The sequence below is a fragment of the Macaca nemestrina genome, chromosome 4, assembly GCF_043159975.1.
Source record: "Macaca nemestrina isolate mMacNem1 chromosome 4, mMacNem.hap1, whole genome shotgun sequence".
Taxonomy (NCBI): domain Eukaryota; kingdom Metazoa; phylum Chordata; class Mammalia; order Primates; family Cercopithecidae; genus Macaca; species Macaca nemestrina.
The window spans coordinates 185,132,693-185,158,261 of record NC_092128.1 but is presented as its reverse complement, the minus strand read 5'-3'; the positions used below and the strand labels follow the sequence as shown (position 1 = coordinate 185,158,261).

At 45.6% G+C, this 25,569-nt stretch overlaps 1 long non-coding RNA gene across 5 annotated transcripts; it reads right to left on the bottom strand.

Moving 5' to 3' along the window:
- Positions 1-430: 430 nt before the first annotated feature.
- On the bottom strand, positions 431-13,616 carry LOC105472591 (uncharacterized). 5 transcript variants are annotated; one of them, XR_981656.2, is made up of 4 exons: positions 13,483-13,616; positions 11,560-12,140; positions 11,157-11,331; positions 1,288-1,409 (listed from the first exon to the last, which is right to left on the bottom strand). It is a non-coding gene; the product is annotated as an uncharacterized lncRNA (long non-coding RNA). The 5 variants fall into 5 exon arrangements; XR_011622850.1 differs by lacking the exon at positions 1,288-1,409 and adding an exon at positions 1,430-2,612; XR_981654.3 differs by lacking the exons at positions 1,288-1,409; positions 11,157-11,331 and adding an exon at positions 431-1,230.
- Positions 13,617-25,569: the final 11,953 nt, after the last annotated feature.

The window sequence follows — 25,569 nt, the reverse complement described above, 5'->3', positions numbered from 1 at the left end:
TCTTCTTTGACTCCATGGTCCCATCTTCTGAACACTCTAAGGAGGGACTTGGGCCCCCAGGGCTCTGGGTGACACCTCCTACATGGCTTTGCTGAGCACAGCCCACACTGCAGCTCTCATGGGATGGAGTCCCCTGCCTGTGGCTCTCTCAGGCTGGCTCTGCTAGTCTGAGGTCTTCAGGTGGCCCTGCCCCCACAGCTCCACTGGGCATTGACCTGGTGGGGGCTCTCTGCAGTGGCTCTGCCTCTGTGGCAGTTCTCTGCCTGGACCCCAAAGCTCTCCAAAGCGTCCTTTGAAATCCAGATGGAGTTAGCCATGCCTCCATAGCTCGTACCCTCTACACACCCAGGGAGATGGCCCTGCATAGATGCCCAAGGTTTATTGATTGTGCCCTCTGAGGGGAACACACTGCAGCAGGTGCCGAGGTCCTGCAGGCACTCCAGGTGCCTCTGTGGGCACAGTTCTTTCCCCCAGACCTCGGCACTCTGGGCCTGTGATGGGAGGGCAGCACTGGTAACCTCTGAAACACCTTCAGCATTATGCCGTCACTGTCTTCATGCATAGCACCTGGCTTCTGCCTCTCTATGCTAATCTCTGCCTGAAACACTAGTTTGGCTACAGCCTCGATTTCAGACATGCTTTTTTTTTCTTTACAGTATGACCAGGCTGAGAATATTCTGTAAGTTCTACCTCCCCTTTTGGCTATAAATTCAGTCTTTAATTGATTTCTTGCCTTCTCACATTTTACCATAAGCAGTGGAGAGAAGCTATGCAGTGTCCTCAAGACATGGTTTAGAGTGTTTCTTCTACCAAATATTCAAGTTCATCCCCTACCACTCTGACTTTCACAGAACATGAGGACACAAACAGTTCAGCCAAGTCCTTTGCCATCTGTCACAAGGATGGCCTTTCCTCCCATTTCCAGTAACACGTTCCTCATTTCTGTCTGACACCTCAACAGAGTGGCCTTTACCATCCATACTTCTATCAGCATTCTGATCACAGCCACTTACGTAATCTTGGAGACTCTGTGTCCTCTTCTTCTGAGACCTCACCAGGATCACCCTTTATGTTCACTCTTGGCAGCCCAGGCCTTTTGAGCCTGCTCCTCCAAACTCTTCCAGCCTCTGCCCATTACCCAGTTCCAGAGCCTCTTCTACATCTGCAGGTCTTTGTTTCTGCAACACTCTGCTTCTTGGTACCAATTTCTGTCTCAATCCATTTGGACTCCTATAACAAAATACCTTAGACTAGGTAACTTAAAAACAACAAAAATTTATTGTTTGCAATTCTAGAAGCTGGGAAGTCCAAATTCGAGGTGCTAGAAAATTCAGTGTCTGGAGGCCTGTTCCTCACAGATGCGCCTTCTGTGTCCTCCCATGGTAGAAAGGAAAGGGGCTCTTTTCAACCTGTTTCAAACCATTTAATAAATTCGTCAATCCCATTCCTCATGGCCTAATCACTTCCCAAGGACCGCATCTCTCTTTTTTTGTTGGTTTTTATTTACTTATTTTTTTAAGTCTTGCTCTGTCACCCAGGCTGGAGTGCAGTGGCACAATCTTGGCTCACTGCAGCTTCTGTTGCTCAGGTTCCAGTGATTCTCCTGCCTCAGCCTCCTGGGTAGCTGGGATTACAGGCGCATGCCACCACACCCAGTTAATTTTTTTTTGTATGTTTCGTAGAGATGGGGCTTTGCCATCTTGGCCAGTCTGGTCTTGGACTCCTGACCTCAGGTGATCCACCCGCCTTGGCCTCCCAAAGTGCTGGGATTACAGACGTGAGCTACCGCGCCGGGCCCAGGACTGCATCTCTTAATGCTGTCATGATGGGTATTAGGTTCTAACATATGAATTTGGGGAGGATACCAATATTTGGGTCATAGCAGGGAGAAAGAAAGGAAGGAAAGAAGAGAGGTAGAGACAGAGAGAGGAAGGAAGGAGGAAGGGAAAAGTGAGTGGAGAAAGGAGGAAGAACAGGTGCAGAGGAAAACCGTATCTTAGACCTTCAAGGGGAAGCCTGGGAAAGTGGGTCAGACACAAAGACCATGTCATCAGGGAGGGCAGCGACGTAAGGCTGGTTGGATACACCAAATAGGAACTTTGTGTGTTGGTTCATTTGGAAGAAATGGGAATGCAAAGGCCGGTCACGGTGCCTCACGCCTGTAATGCCAGCACTTTGGGAGGCCAAAGCGGGCGGATCACAAGGTCAAGAGATTGAGACTATCCTGGCCAACACAGTGAAACCCCGTCTCTACTAAAAATACAAAAATTAGCTAGGCCTGGTGGCATGCACCTGTAGTCCCAGCTACTCCAGAGGCTGAGACAGGAGAACCGCTTGAACCTGGGAGGCAGAGTTTGCAGTGAGCCAAGATCGCGACACTGCACTCCAACCTGGGCAACAGAGGGAGACTTCGTCTCAAAAAAATCATAATAATAAAATAAATTTGAAAAAAACAAATGAGAATGCTTAATCTCCACTGTTTGTTTCCTATTTTGCTGGCGCTCTTGACTTCAATGGTGTTCTGTCTCCAGTGTCCAGGTATGTCCCTTCGCTTCCTCTGGTGAGCCAGCCCAGCTCCAGAGAGGACCCCTTCTTTACCAAGCACACACAGCCTGTGGGAGGTCAGTGCAAAGGAGGGGCCATGAGATGAGAGAAGCCAAAGAGGTGAGGGAGGTGCAGGGTGGAGGGAGTGGGGGCAGCAGATGTCTGGAAGCTACGGTGGCAAGATAGATGATGAAAGATGGTTTCAGGGGAAAAACTGCAAGTAGATATTTCATAGATTAAGTTAAGACAAGACAAGTTAAGTATTACAGATAGATTCCTTTTGTTTTCTTCCATTAGCATGGAACCAAGAGCAGCTGGGAAAGACCTAGGAAACCATTTCTTCAAACGAAGAAAGAGTAAATAACATCTGGCCATAGGATGACCTTCAAAGTTGAAGATTAGGACAGAAGTCTCAGAGACAGACACCGGAAAATTACTGGAGGCCTCCTTCCCACAAATAATTTAAAGCTTTCCATCACTCCCATAACGGATCCCTTCTAGGAAGTAACTGGAACCACTGTGTACCCCACGTTTCCTCCAGGGAAACTCCCATCCCTGACTCCGCGTAGTCAGCCGTAGAACACAACCCCCCTCCCCCGCCCCCCAGACCATCCAGAATGTTCCATCCCTCTGGCCACTACTGATGTTCTGGAAAAGACACACAAACCCAGCGGGGTCATCAGAGTTCTTCAGGGACTTCCTGGACCCTAAGAGGGAGAGGGTTTCTTTCCCTGTTCCCTGTCGGCATTGACAAGTCTTAAGGAGAGTGTTTGTCTGGCTAGGAATTAAGTAAACACCCCCAGGGAAGTAGAGCCGAGATGGAGGAAGTGACAAAGCCCTTTCAGCAGCCTTTTCATAGCTGGAGCCTCTACATCCTGCCCTCCTGAGTTCACACCCATCGTCCATCGTTGGCCCTTCCCAAGCGGCTGGGCAACCACTTTTAACTTTTGATAAGTGCTGGGCCCCAGAGCCAGATGGAGGCTCTTTAAACAAGCTCCTTCTTCTCAGTGCCCCTGTGACCTCAGCTATTAAGTGGGCTGATGATCGATCCTGTTTGCCTCAGAAGACTGTTTCAAGGATTAGAGGAGTCAGCATTTGAAAGCCATGGCCGGCACATAGTGTGCATCTTATAAAGGCTGGTGCTCATTATTCTTGTTTTTTGGCACGGGATCCTCTCCTCTCCCTTCTGACCCCGAACTAGTATGAATTAGATGTTAGTCACTTGCAGCTAAAATGTCTTGATTATGATCATCAGTTTAACAAGGAAGTTAAAAGTCAGAGGCCCAAAGCCACTCTATGAGAAAATCCTTACAAGTAGTTTCTAGATCGACCCTCTAACCCTTAGCTTCTTCTTCGCCCAATATATGCATTATCTCCCCAAAGAGATGACAAAGTCCAGCATCTCACTAATATTACTTTGCTCCAACATCATTCCCTGCATGGAGCCTAGCTGGAATAGGTGCTTAATAAAAATCATGAGTTATGTTTGGACAACCTCGAATGCTTTAGAAAATGTTGTAAGGTGCATGATTGCGTTTTGCTTCAGAACACCCTGTGGGGTAGGAGGGCAGATGCCGTTGCTGGACCCTCATGGGTTTTACACTTTCACACCAGGCACCAGGCAGCCCACATTTTGTTATTTCTATCAGTCAGATGATCTGTGCCTGGTCCCTCAGAAGCAGCTCCTCCATGCCATGCCCAGGTCAGGCCCAGATCAACTCTCCATGGCTCCAAAGGCCACAGCTCAAGTGTTCAGTGAACTCAGCCCTCTGATCACCTGAGCAGAAGTCCTCTTGCCTCCCTGAGACCTCTGAGCTCTCCTGGTGGCTGCAGACTCCATAGCTCCCCTTTCCAGGCTCTGAGACATTTCTCCTGACCCTTCTGCCTCCCTCCCCCAGAATCCCAGCTCTGCATTCCTCCCTTCCAGGAGGGCCTGGGGCAGTCACCTTGTGGAGCCTAAGCTTTCAAAAGCAAAAGCTTGATTAGAGAGATTATCTTCTGCATGCCTGGAAACTTATGTCTCAGGTTCTGCAACTCTCTGAAGGCTTTAGGAGAAAAACAACTCATTTTTTTTTTTTTTTTTTTGAGACGGAGTCTCACGCTGTTGCCCAGGCTGGAGTGCAGTGGCGCGATCTCGGCTCACTGCAAGCTCCGCCTCCTGGGTTCACGCCATTCTCCTGCCTCAGCCTCCTGAGTAGCTAGGACTACAGGCGCCCGCCACCGCGCCCGGCTAATTTTTTGTATTTTTAGTAGAGACGGGGTTTCACTGTGGTCTCCATCTCCTGACCTTGTGATCCGCCCGCCTCGGCCTCCCAAAGTGCTGGGATTACAGGCTTGAGCCACCGCGCCCGGCCAACAACTCATTTTTTAAAAGTAAAAAGAAAAAAAGACATGACTACTTTTTAAAGGGAGGGGAAAATTGCTAGAGCAGGGAAAATTAATAAATTGTCTCAGTAAATTATTCTGCCACATGAAAACAAGAAAATAGGGGCTCCATGAGGTTTGTAACCTGCTTAGGGCCATAAAGCCCGGACAAGGACCCAGGTCTCCTGGCACCTGGCTAAGTATCTTTCCACGTGTTCACTACTGTCAAGTATTTACTGGGTGAAAAGGGAAAACCTATTTCAAACGGGCAGATTTCTACAAGAAGCCCAAGTTCAATCTGTTGAAAGTCATAAGACAGGCTTGTGGGAAGATGGAATAGACATGTTTTTCCCTAGTCCTCCCTCTAATTACAATTAAAAACCTTGGATATTACACAAAACAAACATAAGGAGACTCTAGAAGATGGGGAAAGGAAGGCAAACCATCCAGGGATCTTGGGACCCAAGGAGCCACACTGTGGTGAGGTCCCTGGATTTTTGTTTTGCATCATATATCCCAGATTTTGAGTTGAAGAAGCTGAGAACCTGGAAATGCAAATAAGCACCAAAAAAAAAAAAAAGGTCCCAACAAAAGCCTGCTCTCTCTAGCCAAAAGAACAGGAAAGGGGCAACCTAGAGGACAGAAAGTTTTTAGACAATAACTTCTCTGCTTCAACCAAACATTCCAGAATACACTGTGGTCAAATGTCTACCCATGCCAGCAAAGAAAGAGTGGGGAGCTTAGATTTCCGCCCTCCTCAGGCTGTAATTAGGCATGTCAACCAACTCCTACTCCTCTAGCCATAATATATGTGTCAGAGAAGGCCAATTAGGAAGTCTGGACTTCTGCTCCCGCTGGGCAATAATGAGAAGCTCCTCGTCCACCTTGCTGGGGTGACGATAGGAGACCCAGGAGAGTCAGGACTTTCACCACCACCCAGGGTAACAAGGATACTCATCACCCTGTGATGTCATGAAGACCATATGGGGAATAGAAGTAAGGTCTCCTACCTCCCCCAGCTAGGGAGGTATCAGTAGAGGCCAAATGGGAAGCCAGAACTTCAACACCCATCCAGTAGTAATGAGGAACCCCTCTTTAGGGTGTCAACAAAGGCTGAGCAGGGAACCTGGACTTGTACCCTTGCCTGGTAGTAAGGTGGCAGTGCTGTGCCCTCTTCCCCTGCCAGAGTGACGTCAGATAAGCCAATTAATGGATGGATGCCAATCAATGCATGCCAACGCAAAGATGACAGCAGTGTTAGAATTATCCAACAAGTGTTGACAAACAGCCATCATAAAAATGCTTCAGTGAGCAATTACGAGCAGATTTGAAAAAATAAAATAGAAAGTAGAAAGTCTTAGCAAACAAATAGAAGGTAAAAAGAACAAAATAGAAAGTTTAGAATTGAAAAATTAAATAACCAAAATTAAAAACTCAGCAGACGGGCTTAATAGCAGAATGGAGGGGACAGAGGAAAGAATCAATAAACTGGAAAATGGAACAATAGAAATCATCGAATCTGAACAACAGAGAAAAACAAGCTGAACAAAAAATGAACACAGTTTGAGGGGCCTGTAGAACTGTCTATAAAGATCTAACAGAAACCCAGAAGTGGGACTGAGGGGTTAAAAAATAATCAAAGAAATAACAGCTGAAAACTTCTCAAACCTAGCAAAAGCCATAAACCTACAGATTCAAGAACCTTAGCAAACTCCAAACAGAATAAACGCAAATAAAACTATACCAAGACATATTACAGTCAAATTTCTGAAAACTGAAGACAAAGAAGAGATCTTAAAGGGAATGAAAGAGAAACAATACCTTACCTATAGGGGAAAAAGCAATTCAAATGACAGCATATTTCTCATTGAACCATAGAAGAAGACAGAAAGAATTAGCAAAACATTTTTTAATTTCCTGAAAGAAAAAAAAAAAAAACAAAACCAACACTGGCCACCCAGAAATCAAGACATTCTCAGATAAAGAAAAACTAAGAAAATGTGTCTTTAGTAGACATAACCTAAAAGAATGATGAAATGAAATTATTTAAACATAAATAAAATGGTAAAAGAATGAAGCTTTGAACATCAAGAAGGACAGCACTTTGAGAGGCTGAGGCAGGAGGATTGCTTCAGCCCAGGAGTTTGAGATCAGCCTGGGCAACATAGTGAGGTCCCATGTCTACAAAAAATTTAAAAATTATCCAGATGTGGTGGCACATGCCTGTAGCACCAGGAGATAGAAGAACTCAATGATACTATTAATCAATAGGATCTAATCAATATATATATATATATAACACTCCACCTGACAACAGAAGAATGCACATTCAAGTATCCATAAAACAGATACCAAGTTAGACCATATTCTGGGCCACAAAGCAAACCTCAACAAACTCAAAAGAATTGAAATTGTACAGATTGCATTTATTTATTTATTTACTTACTTATTTATTTTTGAGACAGAGTCTCCCTCTGTCACCCAGGCTGGAGTGCAGGGGCATGATCTCAGCTCACTGCAACCTCTACCTCCTGGGCTCAAGTGATTCTCATGTCTCAGCCTCCTGAGTAGCTGGGATTACAGGTGTGCCATCATGTCTGGCTAATTCTTGTACTTTTAGTAGAGATGGGGTTTTGTCATGCTGGTCTCTAACTCCTGGCCTCAAGTGATCCTCCCACCTCAGCCTCCCAAAGTGCTAGGATTACATGTATGAGCCACCATGCCTGGCACCAGACTATGTTTTCTGATAAAAGTGGAATCAAATTAGAAATCAGTAACAGGAAGATACAAGAAAAACTTCTGAACAGTTAGAATCCAAACAACATACTGTAAAATAATTTATGAGGCAAAGAGGGCATCTGAAGGGCAATACAAATACATTTACCTGAATGAAATTGAAAATAAAAATACATGAAAGTAAAAATATCAAAATTTGTGGGACACAACTAAAACAGTAAGGAGAGGGAAATTTATATCACTGAATTCATATACGTTGGAAATCAGGAAAATTCTCAAAGTGATAACTGAAACTCTTACCTCAAGAATGTAGAAAAAAGAGAGAAAAGTCAGAAAGGAAAGTGAATAGTAAATATAATCACAGAAATCAGTGAAACTGAAAAGAGAAAGCCAGTAGAGAAAATCAATGAAACACAAAGCTGGTTCTTGAAGCAATCAATAAATTTTTTTCTTTCTTTCTTTTTCTTTCCTGAGACGGAGTCTTGCTCTGTCTCCCAGGGTGGAGTGCAGTGTCACGGTCTCGGTTCACTGCAACCTCCGCCTCCCAAGTTCAAGCGATTCTCCTGCTTCAGCCTCCCAAGTAGCTGGGATTATAGGTGCCCACCACCACACCCAGCTCATTTTTGTATTTTTAGTAGAGACGGGGTTTTACCATGTTGGCTAGGCTGGTCTCAAACTCCTGACCTCAGGTAATCTGCCCACCTTGGCCTCCCAAAGTGTTGGGATTACAGGCGTGAGCCACCTTGCCTGGCCACAATAAATAAAATTGACATACCTCTAGCAAGATGAGCAAAGGAAAAACAGAGAAGATACAAATTACTGATATTAGGGATGGAGCAAGGGACATCACTACAGATCCCACAGGCATCCAAAGGACAATGAGGGAACACTACAAACAACTCTGCAATCATGCATTTGACAACTTAGATGAAATCAGCCAGTTCCTCACATGACACAAACTGCAACTCACTGAATATAAACAGACTATTTTAATAGTCTCATAGCTATTAAGAACATTGAATTTAGTTTTGAAAACTCAAAAACAAAAAAAACCCCACCTAATTCTCCAGGCCCAGATGATATCACTGGAGAATTCTAGCAAACATTTAAAAAAATTAACACCAATTCTAGGCAATCTCCTTCAGAAAACAGAGGAGGAAGAAACACTTCTCAATTCATTTTATTTAGTTAGTATACCCTGATATCAAAATCAGACAAATATAATATTTTTTAAAAATACTATAGTTGATCACGGGCTGAGGCAAGAGGGTTGCTTGAACCCAGGAGTTGGAGGCCTTAGTGCACCATTTTCGTGCCTGTAAATAGCCACTGCACTCCAGCCTGGGCAACACAGCAAGACTACTGCACCGCAGACCAATGGCCCTCATGAGTATAAATACAGAAAACCCAAACAAAATGCTAGTAGATAGAGTTCAGAAATATATTTTTAAAATTATATACCACATTCAAGTGGGGTTTATTCCAGAGACGTTAAGGCTGGTTCGATATGTGAAAGTCAATCAATGTAATATACCATATTAACAGACTAAAGAGGAAAAAGTCACATGATCATGCCAACTGATACAGAAAAAGCACTTGACAAAATTCTATACCCATTCATGGTTAAAACACTCAGAAAAATAGGAATAGAGAAGTTCCACCTGATAAACAGCATCAACAAGAAATCTACAGTTAATAATATAATTAATGGTGAAAAACCAAATGCTTGCTCCTTAATATCAAAAATAATGCAAGGATGTTTGCTTTCACCACTCTTATTCAACATGGTGCTGGAATTTCTAGCCAGTGTGGTAAAGCAAGAAAAGGAAATAAATGGCAGACAGGTTGGAAAGGGAAAAAAAAGCAAAACTGTTTCTATTTTCAAATGACGTCATTGTCTACCTAAGAAATCCCAATCTGTCTACAAAAGCACTCCTGAAATAAGTGAGTTCAAGCAAGGTTGCAGGATACAAGATAAACATACATAAATAAATTTTATTTCTATGCTCTGTCAATGCACATATGGACACTAGAATTAAAAACATGATACCATTCGCAACTGCTCAAACAAAATTCAGTACTTAGGTGTAAACCTAACAAAACAGGTACAGGACTTGTATGCTAAAACCTACAAAATCCTGATAAAAGAAGTAAAAAAAAAGAACTAAAGAAAAAAGGAGGGAAATACTGTTTATAGACTGGAAGATTTAATATCATAAAGATATCGATGATTACCAAAATATGCATGTTTAAGGTAATTGTTATTAAAATCTCAGCAAAATTTTCTGTAGATATAAACAAGAGTAGTCTAAAATTTAAGGAAAAGGCCAAGGAATTAGAAGAGTTAAAACGATTTTGAAAAAGAAGAATAAAGGAGGAGAAATCAGTCTACCTGATATCAAGACTTATTTTATAGCTACAACAATCCAGACTGTTTGTTACTGGGAAGAGGACAGACACAAAGATCAATGGAACAGAATGGAAAACCCAGAATTACATCCACTCAAAAGTACAAAGCAAATCAGTGGAGGATGGAGGGCTTTTCCAGCAACAGCTGCTGACGCATTTGGGTATCCATGGGCAGAAAAAAAGAACCTGGACTTAAATTTTCTTACATAAAAGTTAACTCAAAATGCATCGTAGATGTGAAATAACCTTTCAGCGAAAAAAAATATTAGGAGGAAATCTTTAGGATCCGGAGCCAAAGAGTTCCAAAAGCATGATCCATAAAATGAAAAAATTGATAAATGGGACTTCATCAAAATGAAAAGTGTTGACTCAGAAAGATCCTGTTAAGATGAAAAGATAAGTATTAATAATAGACCAGGAGAAAATATTTGCAAATCTCATGTCCAACAAAGGATTAGGATTCATAATGCCTGAAGAACTCTCAAAATTCTCAAATATTCTACATCTATGATGCATTTTTGAGTTAACTTTTGTACAAGAAAATTTAAGTCCAAGTTCTTTTTTTCTGCGCATGGATACCCAAATGCGTCAGCAGCGCTTGCTGGAAAAGCCGTCCATCCTCCACTGATTTGCTTTGTACCTTTGAGTGGGTGTGATTCTGGGTTTTCTATCCTGTGCCATTGGTCTTTGTGTCTGTCCTTTTGCCAATAGCAAACAGCCTATGCTAAGAGATAGCTGTGACTGTTGAAGTCTGGGCATTGTGGCTCACACCTGTAATCCCAGCATTTTGGGAGGCTGAGGCTGGAAGATTGCTTGAGCCCAGGAGTTCAAGACCAGCCTGAGCAACAGGGTGCAACCTCATCTCTATAAAAAATTTTAAAAATTAGCCAGGCATGGTGGTGCGCACCTGTAGTCTCAACCACTCAGGTGGCTGAGGTGGAAGGATCGCTTGAGCCTGGGAGGCAGAGGTTGCAGTGAGCTGTGATCGCACCACTGCACTTCAGCCTGGGTGACAGAGCGAGACCTTGTCTCAAACGAAAAAAATAAGGGAGAGAGACTGTTGTGGCTGTTGAGTGAAATTAAGATGTGGGTGGCTAAGTTACCTGGGAGCTGCCAAGAGAGGGATCGGAGGAGGAAGGTGTGCATGCATTCAGCAGCATTGCACCCTGAGATCACACCCCTCCTCTAACCTGCCGGCCCCCGGTTTTCACTGCTCATCTTTCCCCAGATGGCTTTACTCCTCCATGCTTCCTGTGCTGAACTGTTGTGTAGAAAGTTCTGCAAGGAAAAGCAGGTGGATGCATGCACAAAGGCACTCCCACCAGCCTGAGATCTTCAACCCTAGGTTTGTAATATTTCAATATTCAGGTTTTCACTAACATGAAACCCATCTGAATTTACATATTGATTGTCAACTTCCCTCACAAGTCTCTGGGAACAGCCTGGTGAGGGAGTCAGAGGGGCCTGGAGTGGAACCCTGGCCCCTATGCTCAGTAATGGACCAACCTGAACAAAACCTGTCCCCAGGCACGGTCCGGGGGTGGGGATCCATCCGTGGGTAAACACTGCTGCCGCGTGGAGCTGACATCGCAGAGGGAAGGGACAGGCACCGGCACACTCAGCAGGACTCTGCGCCATGCATGGATCAGGAGAACCACAGCATCAGGATGAGGTGGTTTGGGGGACAAGGGCAGAGTTCAAGTCCCCAGGGTGGGGCGCCTGGAGGGATGACCCTGAAGGGCAGATGTGCTGAAGGCTAGAGACGCAGGTCCCCTATTTGCCTGGGGCTGGCCCTTCCCCAGACTACACAGCAGGAGCTCCCGCAGCCCACGCCAAGGATCATCTCTGGACTACATCAGGCCCACGAAACGAGTTGAAACAAGCCCAGCCTAGATCTGAGCGTTAGCTTCCAAATCCTTCCATGTCTCTTCTGACCACACTCGAGGGCAGGGCTCTCTCTGTTTTGTCCACCCCTGCGTTGCCAGCATCAAGAACAGCTCCTGGCACACGTTAGGTGATCCCTGATGTCTGCTGAGCACGGGGCTGAATCTTAGGTCTCAGGAAGCGAAGTTCAGGTTGGTGTAGCGCTGTGGTGGAGGGGAAGAAAGTCGACAGAATGGAGTTCACTCAGATTAACTCAGGGTAGCTCACCCCGTCATGTAAGACAAGTCCCCAACCAGTCCGTGGCCTGTTAGCAGTGGGGCCGCACAGCAGGAGGCGAGCGGCAGGCGAGGAAGCTTTATGGCTTGAGCTCTGCCTCCTGTCGGATCTGTGGTGGCATTAGAGTCTCATAGGAGTGAAAACCCTCCTGTGAACTGAGCACTCAAGGGATCTAGGTTGCACGCTTCTTATGAGATTCTAACTAATGCCTAATGAGCCGAGGTGGTGGTGCTCATGCCGGGGAGCAGCTGCAAACACAGATTAACTTGGCAGAGAGGTTTGACTGCACAGTGACCATAATAAATCAACTGCTTGCAGACACATATCAAAACCCTATCAGTGAGTGGCAAGTGACAGTTAAGCTGCATCTGGTGGCAGGCTTTATAGTGGCAAGTGAGTTAAAAAAAAAAAAAAAAAAAAGCACAATATGCTGGGCTTAATGCCTAGGTGGTGGATTGATAGGTGCAGCAAACCACCATGGCACACGTTTACCTATGTCACAAACCTGCATATCCTGCACATGTACCTCGGGACTTAAGAAAAATGAAGAACGATAAAATAAAAATAAAATAAAATGCAATAAGCACAATAGGCAGGGCGTGGTGGCTCATGCCTGTAATCCTAGCACTTTGGGAGGTTGAGACAGGTGGATCACTTGAGGTCAGGAGTTCGACACCAGCCTGGCCAACATGGTGAAGCCCCATCTCTACTAAAACTACCGAAGATAGCCGGGCACCGTGGTGCATGCCTGTAGTCCCAGCTACTCAGGAGGCTGAGGAAGGAAAATCACTTGAACCCAGAAGGCGGAGGTTGCAGTGAGCGAGATCACGCCACTGCACTCCAGCGTGACAGAGGGAGACTCCGTCTTTAAAAAAAAAAGGGCAACATAAAAGTATTGCACTTGAATCACCCCCAAAGCATCCCTTCACCCCACCCGCAAATCACGGAAAAATTGTCTTCCATGAAACCAGTCCTTGGTGCCAAAAAGTTTGGGGGTCGTTGATCTACGAAGACTGCAGGTAAAATGGTTGAAAATTGAAGCTACTGTATTCATGCCCAACACTTGATCAGAATTCTTCTCCACTGGCTGAGAGGGGGAGGCTGGGAAGCCATGGGATGTACCCAGAGGCTTCTCTGGAGGGATATAGAAACCTGCTGGGACCCTGCAGAGGAGGAGGCAATCCAAGCCACCAAGCCGGCCTCACCCCCATGGCCCCGCTGGCTGCAAACGCTCACCAGGGACCATGGGCGGCCCTGCCGCAGGCTCACCTGAACTTGTGACTCCTCTGCACCCACCCTCACAGACACCGAGTGCAGGATCCTCACACCAGAGCCCAAGTCCTCAGGGTCCCCCTTTCTCCCTCTCATGTCCTGGGCCCTGACTCATTCTCACTGCATCTCCCAAATCCAGGCAGTTCACCAATATTTGCTGTCTGGTTAGGTCACAGATACTTTACATCACAGTTTAAGTCACAAATGATTGCTGCCTGAACTAGGAGATGTGGCTTACATTTTTCTTAATCGACATCTAGTTAATTACACTTTTCCCACACATTTATATTTAAAAATATTTTCTTACTAGACAGCATTTTGTCAGTGACTTACCCACAAACATAGGTCGTCCTGCTGCTGCCCTCTGAAGGGATATACATTTATTTTGCAATTAATAAAGGGAAGAAGAAACTCCCTTAAGTGGGACAAAATTTCAGTTTTCACCACTGCAGGCATGTAAAAACCCCCAAAATACAAATGATGATTCAGTGTCTGTGTAATGCTACAGGGAGGATTGTTTTAAATCACCATGATGCAATTCCATGTGTAATAATATTGCCTAATGTAATTGTTACTGTAGAAAACAGGAAGTGAGCGGGGTTACTAAAGGGCAGTTCTGTTTCCTCCCAAGTCACTGGGCATAAAACAGCACCTAGTACCTGTCTACAGAGGGACCCAAGTAGGAAAGTCTACCCATCTCTCACTTTTGGTCAGATCATGAGTTTTACATTTGTGAACATAGTGGAATTTATTTTTTATAACACACATTGAAACCAATTATGGCAAAAACTGAAATTCCTCTGGGTCTACAGTGTCATAGTTATAGGTAAATCAAATTTTTGTCTAGATTAACTTTAATGACATATCACAATACCTCTAGCCAATGATTATTGCAGCAACGTCGGGGAAAGTGGGCTGTTGAAGCCTCTGAGATCTCAGCCCTGGAAGGGAGCGTAGCAGAAACCTGGTAACAAGGACAAATAGGATGGAGGCTGTATTAGGTCTCTGTGCTGAGAACTCTATCCATTAACTCACTTAATCCCCATCACAGCTCCACGAGCCAGACACTGTTATTATTCACAATGGGGAAGTAAGGCACAGATGATTTTACTTGGCCAAGATCACAGCAAGAAAGTACCCAATTCCAGAGTCAAAACAGGTGGGTGTGGCTCCAGAAGCTGGCCTTTTTTTCCTTCCTATAGGGCCTTACTTTCTTTTTAAGGGCATAAATCATTCTGTAAAGTCTGATGAATATTACATGTCTATACACCTGTATATTCACCATCCCCATCCTGATATAGACCATTTGCATTCTGTAAAAATGTTCCTGTTCCATTTCCTAACCAATTACTATCTCTAGAGGTAAACATTATTCTGGCTTCAATTACCATAGATTAGCTTTGTTTATTCTTGATCTTTATATAATTGGAATATAGTATTACTACTTTGTGTCTGGCTTCTTTCATTCATATGTTTCTATGATTCGTGCATGTTGGTGCTTGTGTCCATAGTTTACTGTTTTATGTCACAGAGTAGCTTTTCATTCTCCTTTTGGTGGACATTTGGTTTGTTCTCAGTTTGGGACTGTTATAAATAAAGTTACCACTAGCATTCTTGTATCTGTCTCTCGGTGGATACAAACATTCATTTTTGTTGAGTGAAATCTACCAGAGAAATTGCCAGGTTATGGAACAAGAATGTGCGTGATGCTAGTGGATACTATCAACCCGTTTTCCAAATTTTTACTGACTTATACTCTTACCTGCAATGGGAGAGTTCCAGTGGCTCCATGTGCTTGCCCTCACTTTGCACTGTCAGTTTCTTTAAAATGTAGCCACTCTGATTGGAGTGTGGTGATCATATCATCAAGGTTTTAATTTTCTGTTCTGTATTGATTAATGATATGCTGCTTCATTTTATTAAGTTGTATTGTTTTGATTTTAGCACTAGTTTGTAGAATTGCTTAATATTTCTAAATAGGTACCCTCTGTCACATAGATGGATTTTGAATACGTTTTCTCAGTTCATAGTTTGCCATTTAGGTTTTGTTTTGTTTTTGTTTTTTGTTTTTTGTTTCTGTTTTTGTTTTTTTGAGATGGAGTCTCACTCTGTCACCCAGGCTGGAGTGCAGTGGTATGATCTCGGCTCACTGCAACATCTGCCTCCCAGGTTCAAGCAATTCTACTGCCTCAGCCTCCGAGTAGCTGGAATTACAGGTGCCCTCCACCATGCCCAGCTAATTTTTGTATTTTTAGTAGAGATGGGGTTTTGCCGTATTGGCCAGGCTGGTCTTGAACTCTTGACCTCAGGTGATCCACCTGCCTCGGCCTGCCAAAGTTTTGGGATTACAGGCGTGAGCCACTGTGCCCGACTGACCATTTAATAATGTCAGTGTTTGTTTTTTGATGACAGAAGTTCTTAGTTTTAATGAAATCTAATCACTTTTATTTTATAGTTAATGTGTGTATGTTTTCTTTAAGAAATCTCTGAAGAAATGAAGAATATGAAAATACATTTATTTGCTTTCTTCTAGAAGCAGCATTGTTTTCATTTTCAGATTTAAGTTTATGATGCATCTTGAATTAATTTCTATGTAGGCTGAAAGGTGCATTTTTTCCAAATGCCTTCTTAGCATCTCCAGCACTAGGGATTGAAAACGCCCTCCTGTCTTCATTGCACTGGCTCTTTGATATAACCAATGGCCGTATATGGGAGGAAGGTAAATCTCTGAACCATCTGTTCTTCTCCACTGCTCTGTTTATCTGTCCTTGTATCAACACCACACCGTCTTAATTACGATAGTTTTTAACTAAGTCTTGAAATACGATACTGTAAGTCCTCCAATTTTCTTCAAGGTTGTGTTGGCTGTTCTGGATGTTATTTCTGTATACATTTTAGAATCGCCTTGTCAATTGTCTTCAAAAAAGGGAGCAGGAGAGAAAGAAGAAAACAAGCCTATGGGGTTTTGACTGTGCCATATCCATAGATTAATTTGAGGAGAAATGATATCTTAACACATTAAACATCCTGATCCATAAATATAGAATCGCTCGCCATTTATTTGTCTTTTAAAATTTATCTCTGCAGTGTTTTGTTTTGTTTTGTTTTGTTGAGACAGGGTCTCACTCCTGTCGCCCAGGCTGGAGTACAGTGATCACGGCTCACTGAAGCCTCAACCTCCTGGGCCCAGGTGATCCTCCCACCTCAGCCTCCCAAGTAGCTGGGACTACAGACTTGCACCACCACACCCAGCTAATTTTTTGTACTTTTAGTAGAGATGGGGTTTTGCCATGTTGCCCAGGTGGGTCTCAAACTCCTGAGCTCAAGTGATCTGCCCGCCTCCCAAAGTGCTGGGATTACAGGCATGAGCCACCGGGCCCAGCTCTCTGCAGTTTTTTAAAGTTTTCAGGGTTGAGTTCTTGTTCATCTTGAGTTATATTTATTCCTAAGCATTTAATATTTTTTATTTTATTACAAATGATATATTTTAGTCTTGCTGTCTAAATGTTTGGTGTGTATTGCCCTTTGTATATTGATTTATAGCCTGCAACCTTGCTAGGATCACTTGTTTCTGCTCTAATCTTTATTTCCTTCTTTCTGCTTGCTTCGGGTTTAGCTTGCTCTCATTCTTCTAGGTTCTCAGGTGGAAGTTTAGATTATTTATCTGAGATCTTTTTTTAAATACAGGCATTGGCAGCCATAGATTTCCCTCTAAGTGCTGCTTTTGCCTTATCCCGGACCTTTTGGTATGTGGTGTTTCTATTTATTTTTGTTCATTTTAAAGTATTTTCCAATTTCCCTTGTGATTTCTTCTTTGAACTGTTGTTTATTTAAAAGAGTACTGTTTAATTTTCACATTTTAATGAATTTTCTAAGATCATTTATTAAAGATAACAGTTGATAGATTTGTTTAGAGATAGTTTTACTATGTTGTGCCTAAGTATAATCCTTTAAAAACTCATTCATCTGGCTTGGATCTAATTTCTTGAATCTGTGGGTTGCTGTCTTTCATAAGGTTTAGAAAATATTTATCTATTATTTCTTCAAATCCTGCATCTCCCTGTCTCTCTCCCTCCCTCTCCCTCCCTACTCTCTCCCTTTCTCTAGGACTCCAGTCACACCTGTGTTGGCGTTGACTATATCAACATATTGTTCTGTTTTTACCATTTTTTTCTCTCCATGATTTGTTTTGGATATTTTCTATTGATCCGTCTTGAAGCATATTAATCTTGTGTTCCGCTAAATGCAGCCTGCTGTTACAGCCATCTGCAATACTCTCATGTCAATATTTATTTGTGCTTCTGGAATGTTCATTGGTGACTTTTGCAGATTCCAGTTCTCCACTGGGATGCTCTCTCTTTGTACCCCTCATGTCCATCTTTTCCTCTGTTTTTAGCACATTTACAAGCATTACTTTTCAGTCTTTGGCTGCTCATTTCCTTCTCTAGAGCATGACCCTTGAACACACAGCCGTTTCCAGAGGGGAGGAGGTGAGGCTGGCCTCCCACAGCTGCGCTGCCTCTCACCCACAGCCTGCTGCTGCTGGAGTCAGCTTTGTCTTCCCACGTGTGCATCATTTCTTAGAGTCCCCAGCATGCCATTTCCAGGAACCAGGCCAGGAGCTGAATGTTGCAACTCGTCTATAACAACAGCAATGCAATCACCCAGACTGCGGTGAGGTCACCGGCCTGTGATTGACAGCCAGGGGTTGTCTTTCCTTTTCCACAAACGACTTGGGAACCTGTCTTGGGCAACACCAGGTCTATACATAAAAACTGTTTTCACCATTTTCTTAAATCAGCCCATCCACATGCAGCAGCACACGCCCTTCAGCCTCTGCTCTCTGGCCACCTAGCTTTGGGTGCATTTGGATTCCTCAGTTCCCCCCATAAGAAGTTGTGACTCCCCCACCCCCAGCTCTCCTGAGGGGCCTGAGCCCCCCAGAGGAGAGCAGGACCCACTTTTGAGACAGCACCTTTCCTGTAGCCTGAGATCAGCACGGCTCCCTTAGCTGCTGGCATTGTCTGCAGGCGTCTCCATGAAGCCCATCTTCTGTGTCGTCCGCCCACGCTCCTGCGGCACCTGCCCTTGGCCGGCTCCTGTGGCTTCTCCAGCCGGGGCAGCTGTGGGTGCCAGCACCTCTAAGGAGCACCTCGAGTGGGAAAGGCCCGAGTGTGGGGCTGCCCGGGGCTGACCTGCGCCTCTAGCCACATTAACTCGTTTTATGTGTGCTTGATTCACTCTCGAGAGGTGGAGGGTCAAACACTGAAGGTCCCTCTCTGTTCTCTGTTCAAGCCACTGTTCTTTCCTGTGTGGCAGCCAAGTGTGATGAAGGGGCATTCCCAGCATCTGTGAGCCCAGCCACAGCATCACAGATGTGGAGAGCAGAGGGATGTCCCTTCCTTCCCTTTGCTCCATTGCCTCAGGCATCGGGATGATGGCATGTGCCTCTCCAGCCCCGGGTATGCAGTGTCCTTCTTCTCAAACCCAACTCCTGTCCCCCTGCAGGGACCTGGCCCAGGGGGTCTCCAGCTCCCTGAATCCCTCCCCCCAGCCCTTTCCCGATGACCTAACTCCATGCCCCACCTCCTGCATATGGCAAGGCTCACAGCCTGGGATCCCTCAGAGATTCTGATGGTGAGACTGGGCATCTCCCCAGGTGATTCGCGTCCTCCTCCCAGGCAGAGAACACCTGAGCTGAATGTGTGCAAGAATCGCCCGGAGCTTGCCCAATGCACTGGCCACATTCTGACTTGGTGGGTCTGAGACTGCACCTTCCCTTCTTTCTTTCTTCTTTCTTTCTTTTCTTTCTTTTCTTTCTTTTCTTTCTTTCTTTCTTTCTTTCTTTCTTTTTCTTTCTTTCTTTCTTTCTTTTTCTTTCTTTCTTTCTTTTCTTTCTCTCTTTTCTTCCTTTCCTTTCCTTTTTTTCTTTCTTTCTTTCTTTCTTTTCTGTCTCACTCTCCCTCTCTCTCTTTCTTATTATTTTTTTTGAGATGGAGCCTTGCTCTGCTGCCCAGACTAGAGTGCAGTGGCGCGATCTCGACTCACTGCAACCTCCGCCTCCTGGGTTCACACCATTCTCCTGCCTCAGCCTCCCCAGCAGCTGAGTGTACAGGTGCCCGCGACTACATCCGGCTAATTTTTTGTATTTTTAGTACAGATGGGGTTTCACCATGTTAACCAGGATGGTCTCAATCTCCTGACCTCCTGATCAGCCTGCCTCATCCTCCCAAAGTGCTGGGATTACAGGCATGAGCCGCTGCACCCAGCTGAGGCTGCACGTTTTGAATCAGCTCCTTGGGTATAAGTGCCCACAGCACTTCTGTATTCCTTCTTGAAAATGGTATCAGCGTAATGTCGTCCCTGGCAGAGCATGCCAGCTCCTTCCCTGTCTGTCATGAACACCTAACGCTCCAGCCCCACTCAGACTAGCCAGGCCTCCCTGCCCCTTGCACAGTGACTGAGTGTGATGCCATCACAGTTCTGAAGCCAGGCTGCCCTGTGGAATCACCTGGGGAGTGACTGTCACCCCTGACCCATAAGGCAAGAGCTCAGGGTGTGGGATCCAGGAACAGGGGACTCCAGTGAGCGACCAGGGTTGAGGGCCATGCCTCAGGCCAGTCCTGAGCCACTGGAGGTGGCAATGCTGATGGTCATTGTCCCCTGTCTCTTTCACAATACTTTGCCAGTCCCCCTGCACGCATACCTCAGTGGCTTTACACCCCTGCTGCAAGTGGCCATCTGCTTTCCTAACCTGGTCTGTTGGTCTAAGCCCGTCGGGCTGCCCTCGCTGCCGGCCTCACCTGCTGGTGCAGTCTGAGGTCACTGCAGGCGGGATTTGTGTATGAGGTCAGGCCACGAGGACATGAGGATGAGGGTTTTGCTTTGTTTTTTCCTGATGAACCACAGGATAAGAAATGATTCACTCTTTGAAAAATACGTCGCAGACTATTTTCTTGCTTTGCTAAAGGCTCAACAGGTCTGAGAAGAACCACAAAACAAGCAAGGAGACTGGCGTGGAGACTGTGGCGTGGTGGCTGGCTGGGATGATGACAGGCAGGGGAGCGGCTCGCCTGCGGGGGCTTCACACTGCTGGAGCACCCAGGGCCACGCTGGGAAGGGCAGGGGCTGTCTCTGAGGGCCCCCCCAGAGCCTCCTGTGAGGACCTCCACTGGTCACCACCCCTCTGCATCTCTGGTGTCCTTGAGGTCAGTCATTCTCTCCTTAACTTTCAGAACCTGCTCTTGGCATCTGAGACCAGCTGTTTGGCCCTTGCTCCTCTCAGGGGTACTTGCATTCAAGCTGTGCGGCGTGTTGTGGAACTGTGTTCTGCCATTTAAAGCCATTCTGGCAGCAGTGAAGGAAGCTGTCTAATGGGGGTTGGGGTGGTGTCAGGTACAAGTCCTGGAGCAAACATGGTCCTTTCCATGTAAAGAGCTTGATGAATAAAGAATAATGAAGATTATGAAGTTAATGACAATCAGTGTTTTCAGCATTAAAAAGATGTCTTTCTCCAAAGCAGTCATTTTCAAACCACTAAGTTGTTTTCTGTAGTCCTCCTGGAGTCTATATTCTAGAATATTCTGGGCAGGTCCAGGGAGGAAACCCGGAAGAGAGCAGAGTAACTGCAAATGCCTTTGGTGGGCAGGGGAGGCTGAAGCTGGGAAAGAGAGAGCTTGAGATGTGGGAGATTTTTCTTCTTAATAAAAATAAGGAGAGGATTGAAGAAGGGCCCTGTGGGGAGTCTAGCAAATCTACACCAGCTTGACGCACCTGTCCTTTTTGATTCACAGAAAGAGCTGCCCTGATCGCTGACTCTGGCCCACTTCCAGAAAGAGAAACTGGAAAGGTGTCAAAAAAAAAAAAAAAAAAAAAAAAAAAAAAAAAAAAGGAGAAGGGTTTGGGAATAGAAACACGAAGAAGGAGGCCAGGAGAATTGGATTTGACTGCAAGGAGGCAGAGGGGGTGGTGTGGGAACGGGGAAGGCTGGTCACAAATTGTCACACATAGTGGTTTCTGTACAATAGGTTTAGGGAGGCGGTGGGTAAGCGAGGGAAGAAGGGGACAGCCAGGTCCAAAGATGGCGAACACAGGGCCCAGTGGCTTCACTGCTTTGCCCTGAGGCCGGCTGCCCTGCCCTTCCATATTCTGATCTTTGGAGAACCTGCCCAGGCAGTGTGATTTAGTGAGCGAGCGTGGCTACGAACTAGATTGACACGTGGCTAAGAACCACAGTGAGTGTGAAGGCATGCCTGGAATGGATGCCCCTCCGTTTTACTGGACACTGCGGACAAATTTGTCTGCAACAACAGTGACCATTTTAGATATAGCCTCTAGTGGGAACCCCGCTCCCGGGAGCTTCGACTTGGAGAGAACTGGGCTCCTTCATGATTTCGTTTGTAAGCCTAGGAGGGCTTGAGGCAAGTGCAGACCGGCCACACCTGCTTTCTCGAAGATTTTCACTTTCCGCACTGCTGTTGGCCCTGTCCTGGGATGTTAACAAATGTCTCAGGCTCCGGTGGCCGATGAGTTCTGGGATGTACGCTGCTGTTGGCAGCGGGATGTTTATTGTATGTTTTCTACAGAGAAGCAGCTGCTAGGATGAGGCTTGTCCAGAGCAGGTCAGGTAAGCATGAGCTGGGACAGAAAATGAAATCGTGCCATCAAAGCCAAATGTAGAAAGTCATGTTGGGGCGGAGCATTTCGCTCCCCAACACGGGAAGAGGGCTCCTAAGAGGTTCCCAACTGACAGCAGCCACAACACCTATTAAATAATTGCAGGATGTGGAAAATGGAAAACCACATAAAAATATCTCATGTAGCTGGGGTTGAAAGCTGCCATTTGATATAAATCACAGACTGTTTTTGACCAAATCTCAAATCTACTCACCAAGACAGTCCAGGTGCTGCCCACGTGGTTGGAACAGTCCCAGCGGCTGCAGGAAAACCAAAAGGTCATTTGTGCATCATGGGAGCCGAGAGGACAGAAAAACAAACCCAGTCAGTGCCTCCCCAGGGCCCAGAGGGTTTTGAAGGCAGTAAGTCAGGCAGCTCGGGTTCTAGATGAATGCTCCTCCTTAATGTGCTGGGAACCTCCCACGGTCGCCGCTGGATGTGAACGGCTGTTTCCTACCTTCAGGTCTCCAGCTGATGGCACGGGGTCGGGGGATAGAAAGGGGAGCTGAGTGGAGTGGGTTGCACAAGGTGGCATGGAACACCTGATGTTTGGGGCCACAGAAAGCTCACCTGCTGCCTGGAACCCATGAGATCCTGAGCTGCTCAGAGCAATGGGCAGGGCCCTTCCAGCAGAGCAGAGCCAGAGGCAGCCAGGGACTAACAGTGCGATTCCGTTTCAGCCTTCCCAGCTCCTGGCTGCACTCTTTAAAAGTCAGACTGGGGGCCCTGTGTACAAATGTGCCCTGATAACAAAGGTTTTGTCTTTAGAAACCATTGAAATCTTAACTTTAAAACTTTGAATATTCGGATCTCTTAGCAAAACCTGATGGAGCACTGGACACAGGATCTTTAAAGTTGCTGGGGCTAAAAGCCCACCTCCTCAGCCCCAGCTCTGCAGCAGAGGCCCCAGCGGCTTGCGGCAGGCGCCACTGTCCACTCCTCTGGTCTGTGGGCAGTGCAGGCCATCCCGTGTTGGCAGTCCCAGGCCAGCCAGTGCTTTCGTGGGCTTATTGTTCAGAAGTTAGAATGCATTTTCCCATCTGTGCAAGGGTGAGGTTCCCAGGCCAGTCCATAAAAGCCTGTTTTTGTTTCATTTGTAAATAGATTGCCTCACTGTAATTCCTCATGGTACCAAACTGTAGACTCAGTATAGAGAGCTCTGCAACACTGTGGGTGTTGGAAAAATATTCCAAATTCGGCCCCTGGCCTCCAGGGCTATAGGCTTGGTCTTCCCTTCACACAAGATCTCCAGCAGCCCACACGCCACAGCCACACAGGTGCTGAGGAGTCCACTGGGGTCCAGGCGGGGTTTTGTGCAGGGGCAAGTGTGGCCCAGCATCACCTACAGGGTGGTTCTTGGCCAGGGGGGCAACCTCAGGGCCGAGGAGGTGAGATGGAGATGACAGGATATTGGTTAACACAGTCATTTCTGAAGGTTGAGACTTGAGAGTTCTGATGGCTTCTAAACTGTGCAGCAAGGGCTGATGAAGCGAACACCAACAGAGCTCCTGTCAGCGCAAAGGATCTCACCTGGGAGCAGGCCATTCAGGTTCATCTCACATGCCCAGTCAGATCCGTCGGTAAGGCTGTCATTGCCTTAATTCCTGTGGAGCCAAGTCCATACTCAGCAGGGCCCGAGGCTCTGATCGATTAGTGATGTCTGCCACGGAACGGGGCAGGGACACTCTGCTGGGAATTTGCCAACCCTGGCCACATCTTCACTGGGAAAGTCAGTACCTGCCATACTTTTAGAATTCCCCATGGAAAAATGTGCTCTTAAATGCAAGCTGACACTGGGTCATTTTCAGAAGTCCATACTAGAAGCATTATTTGTCAAGGATTCTACAATTGGGCACATAAATCTAAAAATGTTCTATGCCAAATGGCATCTATGCAATGTCAGGGAAAAAGCAGGCAGTCATGTTCTGGGGAAAAGGTTTTGTTTTCTGTACCCAAAATTAAGTGTAGTCTAGAGAGCTGAAATCACTAGTTTTGAAAAGTTGAACACCTCCCACTTCCATGTCCAGAAAAACTTAGCTATAAAGTATATTTATAGCCACTGTGTACTGCACCTGAGTTGTTACTGTAATTTTATGTTGCTATACTTCATATCTCTTCAAAGTTGTATAGACACTAATATATTTTAGGACATTAAATAATATATTGTCAACTGATTTACAACATAATTTAAAAGATGTGTTATAACTGAAATGTTACAATTCAACCTTTTTGTTTGTTTGTTTGTTTGTTTGTTTTTGAGACGGAGTTTCACTCCTGTTGCCCAGACTGGAGTGCAGTGGCACAATCTCAGCTCACTGCAACCTCTGCTTCCTGAGTTCAAGCGATTCTCCTGCCTCAGCCTCCCAAGTAGCTGGGACTACAGGCGTACACTGCCATGCCCAGCTGATTTTTTGTATTTTTAGTAGAGATGGGGTTCTGCTATGTTGGCCAGGCTGGTCTCGAACTTCTAACCTCAGGTGATCCGCCCGCCTCGGCCTCCCAAAGTACTGGGATTATAGGCATGAGCCACTGCGCCCGGTCCAATCATTATCAATTTAAAGTGTTTTTCATCTATAACTATCCCCTAAGATGTTAGGTGTCAGTGAGTCTGGGAACTTCTCCATAAGCAACTACTGAAGGGCAAACAAATGATTAAAGTTCTCAAGGGGAGTTTCCTGGGAATTCTAGGATAGCAGAGGATCCTTGGCTGACTGCAATATTCATGCCGTCCCATTGCAAGAGTGTGCACCATGGCACAGCTCAGCTCAGAGCTGAGACAGGGAACTGTTGACCTGGAAGCATTCACAGGGCTTGCGACCTGCTTCTCAGTGGATGCAGGTGTTGATCCTGGGGCTCATGAGGGAAGGACTGGCTTCTGACCCCACAAACATCAGCTTTCCACTGAAATCCACTGCAAAATGTTCATGCCTCTTAAATTAAAAAAAAAAAAAATTTTAGCAACATAATTGAGATCAACCAATATAAAGCAACCATATGTAGGACCTCTTTTTGAATGAAGGAAGGAATGAATCAATGAACAGATCGATAAAGAGATAGATAGATGATAGATACATAGATAGGTAGGCAGAGAGAGAAAGAGAGATGATAGATTTCTAAATGAGTAAATGCCTCGCCCAGCCCCCTTCTCCCTGGGCTATGTCTGACTTCCGCTCTTGTTTTCCATCTTAGCCCACAGCCAAAGCTCTTCCTGGTTGCTCAGCCTTAGAGCCAACTTCTTAACTACTGGCTGTCTCGCTGTTGCAGCCAAGGCAGTGTGACTTGATCACAGGAAATACACTGGTTTCTCTTTCTGGCTGAGTTGTTGCTAACACTCCTACAGCCCTTCTCTAACTACAGAAGAGAAGGAGACAGTCGGCGAGGTCTCCACAAACTCTAAAAGCCTAGCGG